A 13465-nucleotide genomic window follows, 5' to 3' on the forward strand; every position below is an offset into this window, starting at 1 on the left:
AAGAGGTGCCACAGACACCCATCCCAGAGCCAATGTATGCCCCTGGCTGCACCCAAGAAGGACTTTCGCCCTGGTTTGCCAAAGTTTCCTTTTCCCATCCTCCTTTATGCCCATGGCATGGATAGTCAAATTGCAGCAGGGATATACACAAAGCCAGCATGTGAGCACAGGACAAGAATGGGCTCTTCATTCCTACCTCTGACTCACTGTCTGAGTGAAAGCACGCAAATATTTGTCCAGTTTCTGATGCACAAAAATTAGTGTCAGGTCTAGAAAAGGGTGTTCTTCTTTGCCTATCTCCCATCTTCCAGGAGATGCTGCTCTCTGTCTCCCTAGTACATTATCATAAAACAGGGCTTTCGGTGGGTGTATTAAAACAAGGGATACTGGTGCTGCACAGCCAAACCCATTGACAATGTCCCATGCTCAAACAGAGACAGGCAGCACCGTGCAGTTTGCAAAGATCTGAAACAACTGGAGTCACACTGGGGAAGGGGCTGCAGTGACGCCAGGGCTGTGACCAGACTGCTGCAGAGGTGACACACAGAGCACAGAAATGCCTGGACTCAGTGATCCTAGAACTCAGTGACCATGGAGGCCATTTCCAATCCTAATGATCCTGTGATTCTATGACTGCTTCCAAGAAGACGTACCTGCTTTTGTCCCTCTCAGTCAGAGGCTTACCAGCATTGACCACAGCATGCCAGAATTACTTACTCCCCAGAAGTCCTTCTGGGTGGCCACCATTCTTCCAGTGCCTTCAGGTCCCATTGCCTTCTGTTACTGTCACCAGTGGAGTGACATTGTCAGAGCTGCCTAGAACATCTGGACTAAAGCAGCAGCCAATGATGATGCACTACCACCAAGAGGTAGTACAAAGGTTTTTCCAAAGGTTTCCACATGGTGAGCACTGGGAGTTCCAGCCTGAACAGCACTGCTTATGAAACCTATGATCATAAACCTTTAAGGACTGCTCCATCTTCTGTGTTGGCTCCCCTGCACCATCCTCTCCTTGCCCACTTCTGTGGCCTGGCCAATTGTACAGCTAGAATAAACAGTAAAAGTGCTGCTAGGTCCATGGAAAATCCTTCTTGTTGAGTTTTAGACATACAGACGATCAAGCCTTACGGCATCTTGCTAATGGTTGCTGGCATTCACATGCAACAGGAAAAAGCCCTAAGCTGTTGCAAGTAGCAAACTCAGACGCACATACAGCAAAATAAAACATTGAGCTGTGACAATGAGGTGGTGCCATGGAAGCAAAGCAGAGCAGCATGTGATACATGAGAGTCTACTAGCTGCTGTCAGTCCTTGAAGCTGGTGTATCTTTGTCTGCTGGTGTACATTCTGCTCTCTTTCCTGAAAAATTAATGATAGAATTAAAACACCAATACTTCATAGGTACAGGTTTTCTTCTTCCAGTACCCTGGCTGGATCCTGCCCTATGCTTTTTCATTATTTTCCTGCCTGTCCTTAATAGGAGAAATCAATACATGAGCACTGAGGTAAAACTGGCCCCAAGGAAAAGAAGAGAAACACTGAGAGACCTCAGTGACTAAAAAGACAGAGTAACACCTATGAGGTTACATCATTTTACACAGTGCAGTGTCTACTACAGCTGTAATTTAATAAACTGAACTCGCAGTCAAGTGCATACAGATAGTTTGTTGTTGCTGAATTCCCTTTTCAGCTCTTGTTAATATTTTGTGATACTAGACCTTACACAAGTTAATAATAAATTAGAAGAGAGTACAATTAATTGCTGTTTAAATGGCTGAGATTGAAGACATCTCTATAGAAGCGTTCACCTTCTTCCTTGCCACCTGTTCCTGAAATAATTAGTTGCAATGGGAAAAAAATATTAACAAGCAAACAAAAAAAATAAAAAATCTGAAAGAATACAAGTCACAGCTTTGCTAAGACTGCTTTATTTTCATGCCAGCTTCAGTTCAATTCATTTAAGCACAAGCTAAAATTACATTAAAGCAAAAGGACTTGAAGTCATTCAGAATCAGCAGCCAGAATCATTGTAATAAAATAATTTATCCATGACATGAAGTGGATATAAGCAGTGGTTTAGAAGAGATGGATTCATTTTCCTTCTCTGCCATATTATTTTCTGCATGGGCTAACACTCCTGGACATAATAGGATGTCTAACAGCCTAGTTGTTTTAATGCTGCTTCAAGTCATTGGTGGTGCAAGATGAACTGTGCCTAAATGTACTGCTTCATTTCCAGTCCAGTAACACCATCCCAGGAGATGGACTGGGCATCTGACTTATGACTAGTAATGTCACAAGTCACCTAAACCTAAACTAAAACCATATCACACAGAGAGTGCAGGTTAGCAGGTGTTTGCATACTACCAGGATAAGAAATAAAGTAGTACAGTAGTAGAGAAAACCCAGAATAAGACCCTCACGAGCAATGGAGACAGCATGCCATCAGAGAAAGCACAAAAAACTCTCCCTGGATGCAGAGGGAAGAGGAGCAGAAAGATCCCTCTTTTGCTTGCCCACAAGACAACCTGTCAGAGCTGTGGCTCACCGTAGGTGCAGCAGAGCCCTCCACACATCGTCACCATCCAGGCCATGGGTGATGTACCTGACACATACCAGTCTCCATCAAAGGCACTGACTCTCAACAGCATTCAGGCACAGACTCCACACATTTAACCAACTATCTCTTTCATGATAGCACATCGTGGGTAACCCAAAAGGTTGTCAGATTCCATATCTATCTGTGCCCAAAAATTTTTAGTCTCTCTAAGACTCTGTAGCCAGGAAATGGAACAGGTGGAATGGTTGGAACTCAGTGGGGAGAGGGGGCTGGTGTTGTAGGCACTTTAAAAGTCTGCTTGGGCAGGCAGCTCTGCTTCTTGTGCCACATTATTTCTACTTCTTCACTTATATTTACTCATATTTGTTCCTTATTGGGATTGGCTGAACCTCATTTGAGAGTGTTCTCCTTTAAATTGCCTAAAACCAAGACATAGCATTATGGGCAGGGAAATCCAGGCTATTCCCCCAGTATTACCTCTGCCCAGCTGTTGTGCTCAACAGTCCACCCATCTTGTTCATCTGTGAGGCCTGCCAGTGTGCTGCCTTGTTGGGCTCATGTTTATGGATGTGTTGAGCTGCCGACAGACTGAGCACAGCACCAACTGCAGTTCAGGAACTCACTTGTGATCTGGCAACACCAAATTAATTCCGGGAGATGGGAGATGGCATCAGCTGCAGGCTATCAAGTATACATTGCCCATGGAGAGACTGAAAATCATGCAGGTAGAACACCAAAAATCATGCATGCAGAGATGTCTCCAGACCAAACTGGCAAACCATCCAGCCTTTACAAACAGCCAAGCATGGGCTTATGCTGATTGTTTCACCACCAAATATTTTTCCTGAATTTGGGAAAATATTTCAGTTATGATGCAAGAACAAGATCTGCATACCTCAGTTCTTTGGAAAAAAAACAAGGAATAATTAGTTCAACACACTGCCAGCAGAAATAATATCACCCATATATTTTCATTGCTGAGAGCAAGAAGAATCTCAGGGTCATCCATCTGGAGCAAATTCACCCAAAGGCCACCGTGGAGCCCAGAAAAAAATGCAATATTCTGTTCTGGCTATCAGCACCAACTATTAAGAGCAGTTTTTTTGCCTCTGCAGAGAGGCAAGGGGCATGACAAGAATTGTGTTTCTGCACCCCGTGTGATGGAAACCAAAGGTGTAATAACTGTGTCTGAGAACACTGTCCTTTAAAGCCCATGAGTAGGAACATTGAGAAAAGTAGAATGGGCATTTCAGGCTAAAATCAGAGCAGAAGCCTGGTACTGAGAAAGGGTGAGAGCTCAATCTGTTTAGCTCTTCAAGAAATTAAATAGGCCGTGACTGTACTGCAAAAGCACCTCTGCAGGACAAAAAATTCTGGATCCTGACAGGCTGTTTAATCAAGCAAAGAAAGGTACAATAGGAACCAAGAGCTGGAAACTGGTGTCAGATATTTACGATGGGTTTAGAAATATTTGTAAAATTAAGGTGAAATTAACCATTTGTGGGAGGTAACAAGAGCAGCACATTTAGACCCCTTCTGGGAGTGCAAAGCTTGCTTGGCTTATTCATTGTACTGACATGCACACTATTGAGGCAATGCAGGCAATGTAGTACAAGTCTAAATGGTATCAAAGCATCTCCATTGCACCTTTGATTTCCTTCACATTAGGCACCACAGGAAGTGCGTGAGGCTGGACTGTTCAATAGCACCATTACCAGCAAGCTTCTCTTCAGCCATTACAGCTCAGTGTAGCACTTTAGAGTTATAGCATGCTATCCTCCTTACGGGAATTTCTTGATTTCTCTTCTTGCCTCCTTTTTTAAAAGGATGGAACACCTCCTGGAGCCCTGGAATCTTACCCATGTTTTTTTCCTCATGGCTCTTGCTATGCTTTCCACACTTCTGCTTTTAGGAGAGCAAACCTTCATTCCCAGTTCAGCCCTAACAAGTGAGAGAAGGACACCTTCAGCTAATTTACATTTAAGTGAGCATTTGTCAGAGTAAAGAATAAAGGTCTTACTGTGCAAAATGGTTCCTGTGGCAGCACTAATCAATAGTTGCTTGATGGATTGCCTGCCAGGAGTCTTTCAGGCACATCATTTCAGCTGCTAGACTTTCTGCTTGCTCATTGCTTAACAAAATAAATAGACATGAATCATGGTATTTAACATAAAGCTCCAACTCAGAATCAAAGCTGTTTAAAATGCACAGTGGTTTGCCCCACTCCATCCCTCCGTTCCTTTGCTCACAAACAATGTTAAGTCCCAGCTTTTCTGGAACAGGCACAAAGCTTGAATGATAATCTCTTCACCAAGGACTGTCTTTTCTTCTGCAATCAGTGACTGCATTCCCTATACAGCATTCCATACTTCACTGCCTCCTGAAACAGGAGCCATTTGGAGAGAAAAGAATGGAGATGTATGTCTGTGTGGCTGATGGGAGGCTGATATTTCACATAGGGCTTTCTTAGCTGCTGTGATGCAATGACACAAACTGTTCCCTCTGCTCCTGCACCCATTGTGCTACAAATCTGAAAGCTCCCACCACTGAACTGTCCCCACGTGCAACTGCATCAGATTTCAAAATATAAGAAGCAGCAAGGACCCAATTTTTCAGAAGCAAATAGCTTCTCAGTAATAATGAATAAGTGTTTGGCTGTCCAGAAGTTCCTATTTTTATTCAGAAATATAGTTTGTTTCAGATTTTTCTTAATCTGACTTTTAAATGGATAACGCTTTTCTTGAAACCCTGTACGCCTACAGACCACTAATAGCCTCAGAAAGGGTGAATAATCATAGCATCAACTTTTTTTGGCCAAAGAGCAACATCTAGCTTCATCTAGCAAGTGCTGCCCCCTCTTCTATCTCGCCAACCCCATCAACACCCTCTGGCACAACTTGATCAGGTGGGAAGCTTGAAGTGATGTAGGATGCATATTCAGGCTCTGAGTAATGACTCATGTCTTGCTGGCACCAACACCAACAAAAGACTTCCAGGCCAAGGCATGGGGCAAAGGATAGAAGTGTCCCTGCTCCTCCCATCCACTCCTGCTTGACCTTGCTCCTGCAGTCTTTGTAAGCCTCTGCTCTCACTCCCTTGTCCTCTGACAGCCAGGAAAACTTGTCATGCTCCCCTGATCCAGATTTCTTCACAGCACTGAGTTTTGGTTCTTGCCCACTGCTCAGTCCTTCAGCCCATTCTGCCTTTCAAGCCCTCTAATGGCAGATTTCCCTTGCCACTCTCCCACAGCACTGCCATCCCTTGGACTGTGACCAGGGATTTTTATTCTGTCAGGAAATTTTGAGCTCTACTCTGGCCCATTTAAGGGGCTCCTGCCTTTTCTGCTCCCTTCCCATGGGCATCTATGGCTGCAGTCACCAATTCCTCATCCCTGCCATGCCAAACAGAATCTTGAAGCCACTCAGAAGGGAGGTGAGCTCTCCATCTACCTCGGGGGAGTAATGCTCACTACTGCTCTGTGATCCTTCTGATTCGTCCAGCAGCATTAGCAGAGCAGCACAGGAAAGTGCCAGGCAGGGTACTTACTCTGTGAATGGTACAGCTCACACAGTCCCCTTCCTGACAGCTGGGCATGGGGGAGAGTTCCCAGTTCAATGCAACTCAGGGCAGCCAAGAGGGTGCCACTAGTGGGAGAGCTGACAGGGAGAAATTTGGGTGCTGAATACCGGAGAATCAACAAGGATGAACCCCAATAATCTGAGCTCAGATGAGAGCAGTCTAAGCAAGGCAGCATTACAGCTGCGTACCCACAGAGAGAGTCCAGGTAGCTGGGAAATCTGCAGGAAAAGGATGAAGAGTGAGTTTGGTAGGAAAGAGGTGCTGCGCCCTGTTGCAGCTCAGGATTTTGGAGCACAGCACTAGATGCTGGCATGCTGTAGGGCAGCAGAGGCACACAAACACAAGACCTGGATGTTCCTGGGGCCATGCATGCCTAGTGCCGTGGGCAATGTCATTTTGGAAAGTCAGAAGGGAAATCTGACTTGGAAAAATTGATGGGTTACAGACATAGCACAATTCCATGAAGAAGCAAGAGGTACTTCTAGCTTGAAAGCTCTTCCTCTGCAACCTCACTTCACCGTCTTCCACTTACAAGGGAGGCAGTCTGGGGATGCATATGGAAAGCCAGTAAGAGCACAGCACTGGGAGATACCAGAAAGATGCACTGTCATCCTGCTGAATGGAGTTCTTGTCTTATTTTTGACAATGCTACACATACCTTATGGCTACACAGTGCATGAAGAGCACAGCATGGTATCTCTTTTTCAAGTGAAAAGCAGTTTAACTAGGCACAAGATGGGTCCCTTGAGAAATTTCCATTGGGGCTTTCCAAGCTCAAATGTGTGGGAACTAAAGGGTGATGCTTTCTGGAGCAGCCTTTGCAAAAGCTGTGACTGCACTAAAGCACACAGAGCAGTCAGTCAGCTAATCTGTTGTCATCATGCGATTACAGATAAGTGCCAGTAATAATAACCCCATCGAGCGCTTTGCAGACTGAGTAGTGCTGGCTCTACCACATTATCAACAAGGTCATTCCTAGCCATAGTATTAGGGATTGTTTCTTATTTGCATCACCCAAGGAAAAATCTTGCATTCAAAACATTTTGTTATAGTTTTGGAAAATCCTTTAGTTTCCAGTATTCATGTCCCTCTTCTTCAGCCTAGTTGTCATCTAACGTATTCATGTTTAATAATTTCTGTGTTAAAATCTTTAAATTATACATAAGAATTCAAAAACAAACAGAGAAGAACTTGAATATTTCATGTTAAAACTAAATGCTTTATGATTGCTTATAGAGTGAAATTAATAAGGAGACTGTGCCAATGCTGTATAATTTACGCTGTGCTTAAGCAGAAAGGCTCTAGGGCTTAGCTCTGTTTGAAGTTGTGCTTTTCTTTTCTTACCTGGCAGGTTGGAAGTGCTAGGGCAGAACTGCTAAGGCAGAACTAACCTCTACCCTCAATCACAAGAGCTCCTATTTTTGTTTATTGTGAGTAAAATCAGCTTTAAGAACAGTTAACAGTAACAATCATCTGATCAGAGGCAAATAGTCACAGTGTTTCTTCATCTTTGTTTTTCTCTCTTTCTAACTATTTTGTCTGCTAGTCTTCATGCTCTGCAGCCAGTCAGTGCACCTTGACCTTACTAAAATTTAACGGCAAAAAGCCCAATACCCCTGAATTTCAGTTTGGGCATAAATCTTTGAAACAAATCCACAGTCTGGAGCTATGGGAGGCCTACCCATTGCTCAGCATAGCACAACTCTGAACTCAGATGATGACTGCAGCACAGGTGACCACAAATACATCTGTTGAGTTCTACTGCTTGCTCTAAAAATGGGGTTCTGCACTGAGCTGAGAGCTGCACATATAATGGAGGTGTTAGTAAGAATTGGAAAGATTCAGCCAGTTGCTAAAGTCTTCCCTGATGACCACTCATAACTAAAGCTGAGAGCAAGTAATGAAGGATAAGACTAAGAAGGGATGATCTTCATAAAGGAGTTAAAGCTGGCAAAGTACTAGAGGCAACTAAAAAAGGAGTGTGAACACCATGTGATTCACTGCTTTTTCTGGAAAAGGGGACTTCACCATCCAGATGTGCTCATAAATACCAGTGTGACTCAGTTACTTAGGCTTTATGTACTTTGTTTTCCCTGCAGAGGACACAGGGACAATAGCTCACAGAGAAGATACAACTTGATGTGGTCAGTTGGAACAACAATAAAAGCACTAAGGGGCGCTAAGATAAACAAAGAATTACATATTCCAATGACATCAGTAATACCAGCAGGCAGAACAGTAACAGCAAAAACCACAGCAGCATTACACCATTCAAGATGAGACAGTGCAAGGACTACTGAAATTCATGGAATAAAAGTTGTACTTCAACAGGAGACACCTGAACAGAAAAGAAGGGGCCAGGGGCTTTTTTTCTCCCTTCTCATTTTAGCGCCCTGTGACAAAATCAGGGTTCCATGGAGTTGAATGGGAAACCATGAAAATTCCATTGCGTGGCACAGGAATTGGTTTCCTTCATTCATTTTATTCTTTTTAAAGCCATTTAGATGAGAGACAGACCAGAGCAAATTAACAGGGCAAGTTTTTGGGGTTTAGCACCCCAATGAATCAACAAGTATTTTTCCCAAAATGCTCAGTTTTTTTCAGCTGATGAAAGCTAGTACATATTCTCTCTCTTTAGCACCCAAGTGATCTTTCCTTGAACTTCTGCATGATGGGGTCAGTTGCACCAACTGTGATTTCAGCAGCTAGAATTTTTAAGTCAAACTCCTTAAATGCTTGAATCAAGTGGATATTTATACCCCTCAAATTCAAGGAATCAGCCTTGGTGAGTCAGAAGGAAAAGACTGCTCCTGTGATTGATCACATTAGTGACTCAAAGCCCAAGTACACATTTGAACAAACTAAACTGTCCCCAGGGCTCATAAAACACCCTGCCAGGTGTTTTGCATTAAAGTCATACCAATCTCTGGAAGCCAAGCAGTTTGGAAAATATTAGGATTAATGTTTATTGGTATTGAATATACAGAGCCAAAGCCCATGCCCTGAAGAGTTTGCAGTTTAAATAGTATAGGCAGAACTGGCACGCACACATGCAGCTCTGCCCTGGTCTGCTCCTGGGGAAGCTGAGGGACCTGGGGAGCCTCTCAGGCTCCTGGCACAGAGGCAGATCACAGTGCAGCTGTGCTGGAGCTGACAGCCCCTACCAGGAGCACCAGACTCCCCTCTGTAATCATGAGAGGCTGGGCCCCAGACTGAACCATCAGCACATAGGAACCCCTGCAGGACTTTTGCAGCCCCTAACACTTGGCAAAAGAGGCCCCATCAGTCATGCTGCACACTGAACAAAGCATCAAGACACGTTTGATGATTCACAAGTGCAGCGAGAACTCAGAGGGCTGCAAAATACCTCCAGAGACTTGTTTGTGCCAAATTTCTTAAGAAGTTTGCATTAGCTAAAGATGTGAATCAAATTGCTGTGGAATTTAAAAACAAGATTGAACTTCTATGTCTATATTTTGAAAATCATCTTGTCTTGCCCTGGAAGCTACATGGAGGCCACCCTGCCTCTGAACTGGGAGGTCCACACCAGTCATCAGTGCAGTGCATCTCATCCATTTTAAAAGCAGAATTGCCTCACTTGCAGTGTAGCTATTCAGTACAACCCTTTGTGGTGACATCAGACATGGGAATGGGACAACCTTGACTCACAGTGGAGCTCAGCCATTATGTTCATGAAAATTGCCTCCACTGAATGCCATTGTGAGTTCAAAGGTTGGACACCTCACCTTCCTGACTGAGTTTTGTCGAGCCCTAATAGAAACAAGGAGAAACCAAATAAAAAGTGAGCAAGCAAGACAGTGTAAACCAAGGGTGCCCACCACGACAGGCAGATACAGGTATCCTGGGAACAGTGCAACAGTCCCCAGTCTTCACACATATGGCAGTGTAAATGCTACAGCTGTGAGATCTAAGCACCACAATAATCAGAAGTGTGTCTCAAAATCCCCAGTTCCAATGCTTGTCAGCTGGATGGAGCCCAGTGCCCCAGGACAGAGGAAGGCAGAGTACTGCACTGCAGTAAAGCCATACTCCAAGAGGAGCTGTCATAGATGAAGCTCTCAGAAAGGCTGAAGCTGGACCAGAAGCATGTCTTACTGGCTTGCTGGGTCCTTCACAGAAGTGGTCTCCCATCTACATGCAAAAATTCCCTTTATATTGCTGAAGACCAACATTTTGGTCTCTCAACCACCTTCACTGCAGTCAGAGGGTTTTGTGCTCACCTGCAAGGGAACAAGCAGCTAGGGATTATGTACATCTGTGGCTTCATGCCTCTTTTCAGTTCCCAAAGATGGATGTTCAGACCCAAAAAGGATCTAGTGAAGGATGGCCAAAAATCTAGCTTGAAAGGAGTTTGCAGAGAGAAAGAAAGCAGCAGAAGAGGAAAACACAGCTCTGTAAGGTTTCAATGTACCAAGTCCCCATCATCTGCCTACATTTTGCCCACACACCGTTTAATCAGAGTGCCAGGGAGCCTGGCTCCCTGCCAGCAGGAATGCGGATTCTGACAATTTGTCCAAAGTGCAGTCAGAAATTGCAGCTAAAACGAAAGAGCACTTCATTTTTTAATTCTGCGTGTGTATGTATATGGACTTTTTTCCCCCATGAAACAATTACAACCTCTGACTGCCGCCCACACTGCAGTTGCCTAAGAAACGCAGCGTGGGTATGGCTGTGGTAACAGGACTTGGGTTTTACACCATTCTTGCTATCATTGGCTGGCTGCAAGGCCCCCACAAAACTGTCCCAGCAGCTAGACATGGAAAGTATTCCTGTCCCAGGCACAGACCACTGCAAATTTCTGCCAAGGTGAGCATCTCTAGTGTCTTTATCAGACAGGTAATTATGCTGCTAATGTCATTGGCTCCATCCACCCCTGTCTCAGTACTTGTACTTGCAGGGTGCTCAGCACAGTTCAGCCCAAGATGGGATGGAACAGGAAGCAGAGCACACCAAGAGTTAGGTATCACACATGCACTTCTGACTGGACAGGAGCATTTTCCACACCCACCCTCACAGCAGCATCCCTGCCGCCACCTCGATGAAAATAATTTCTTCTCAGAGGACAGGCACGTGTCTGTGCTGAAGACTGCACACACAGGCAAGTGTTCAGCAATGCACGTCTTGGTTTACAAGTCCTGACTGGAATTACCCTGAAAAGAAAAAGTGTACGTATTTTACACTGGACATTTGGGCAGAGGAGAGGATTGCCCGAGCTGACTAAAAATATTCACCTTCCAAAGAGTTGACGGGGCATATCTACACTGCTCTTTTGAGTGAGATAGAGCAGAAAGATGATTTCTGTCACAACAAAAGACATTTTCTTGGAGAGGAAGAAAGAAAACCATACCCACACCCCTAAACCACTTATTTTGAACAATCTTAGTATAGCAACGGTGGAAAACAGGCTTCAGCTGCATTTTGGGTTTTCTTCCTGTCCTTTCTGCAAAGATAGGCCCCATCCAGCAGACAGGGTGCAGCCCCAGGCAAGCTGATGTCTTCCAAGCTACCAGGTGCAGGAAGGAATATCTACCTTGGCTAACTCTGAGAATTTCACCCCTGAAGGCCAGTGCACAGCATGCTTTCCTGACCCTATGGCAAGTATTCAAAATGCCTCTGCAAACAATGGGGGAATAAGAACTTTTCACCAAAGAACACTCTGGTAAAGGGAGTGGTTAGGCAGCCTTCACAAGAGGCTGGTCCCTTCTTATTAATGGATTGTCTTTTCCAAGTGGTAAATTAATCTGTGTACTGATCAGTTGCCTCCCATGCTTTTTCTTTATAGTCTTGTTCAGTTTTTGTCTTACCTGTGGTTTTCAAACAAATGCTCTCCCTTTGGGCAAACCCTCCTTGCAATCTTCTTTTCCACAGAGTCTTCAGTCTTCAATGCTATATTCTGCTCTCTTCCACAGATTTTTAGCCATCTGCAGACTTCCCCTATATTTTAAGACTGCACATAATAAAGGCCCTTCAGTACCTTTACACATGCAGACAAGCAGTATTAGCTGAGAAAACAGTGCTTGTACAATATCAAAGTCTTTCCCTGAGATTTTAACTCACAGACCTCACTTTCCCAATATGTAATTTCTATGTTGTTTGCATTCTTGGGATTTGTGGCCTGTGGTCACTGACATAATTCAAATATTTACAAACATTCCTGCAAGTGTCCTTGCAATAGTCAATGTGTTGTGGCTGAAGCAAGTTAAGACTAGGTAGGAAATGTTCTTTCCCTCAATATAGCTACTTCATGAAGAACCCCCTCCATTTACTTTGCAAGGTTAAGATGTAAGTGCTGTAACAAAATTACAGGCTTTAGTGACTAAGCAACACGCTACTAAGGAACTGGTCAATCTATTAAGTAATCAATACACTGATTATCAAACAAACACACCACTACTGCTAATCTGCAATTATACTATTTTCCACCCTACTACACACAATTCCAAAAAGTGCTTATTTCACACTCTTAAATCTTATGAATCATATACATCAACTGTTCATTTAGAAATCCATCACTTTACCTCTTTATATGACATATCACCACAGTGGAAATCTATCTCTCTGAAGCTCACCCTCTCAAAGCAAGTTTTTCAGACACAGTCCTCCTGAAGGGAATTCCTGGCAGATCAGGCTGCATATCAGCAATGCTTCTGTTGGTGCCTGCACTCCTCCTTTCAGAAGGTTCCCTCCTCTTTTGTTCTTTATCAGATTTTTTTGCTTTAATCATTATTGTTTCTATTTCCTGGAACAACTTTTTTGTCACTCTTGTGCCTCTCCTTCTCTGCCCAGGTTCCTCCCTAAGACACATCTCTTGTTAGTTTATCCTCACTGGCCAAATTCAACAAAACCAGTCCCAAAGTCTGAACTTCCCAAGGTTTTTTCTCGGGCAAACTCAGCCTTTTATTACACCCCACCTGGGAAAAGGGGCCAAAACCATCCCCACAAACTTTCAGTTCATAATAGCAACATATTACCTCCACATTCACCAAGGCAAATAAGTCTACTTAGTCTTGATTCCTTCATCTTATCCCAGTTTAGCTCCTTGTCTTTGCATCTTATTGTGAGGAGAAAGCCATCAAAACAAAAACCCACATAATTTATGTGTTGATCTATCCAAAAGCTAGCTGTGGAATGGGACCAGAAAAAAATTGTCCTAAAATGAATGTGACCATGACACAGAAAACCTGTCAAGGTGGACAGCTGTTTTGCAGTAACTCATGTTTTCTAGGATGGCCCTTTTTCTGGTATAAATAGTTAGCATAGTGGCTGACATAATTTGAGAAACATCAATTTAGTAGCAAACATGGA

This window comes from Haemorhous mexicanus, chromosome Z (genome assembly GCF_027477595.1).
Source record: "Haemorhous mexicanus isolate bHaeMex1 chromosome Z, bHaeMex1.pri, whole genome shotgun sequence".
Classification (NCBI taxonomy): domain Eukaryota; kingdom Metazoa; phylum Chordata; class Aves; order Passeriformes; family Fringillidae; genus Haemorhous; species Haemorhous mexicanus.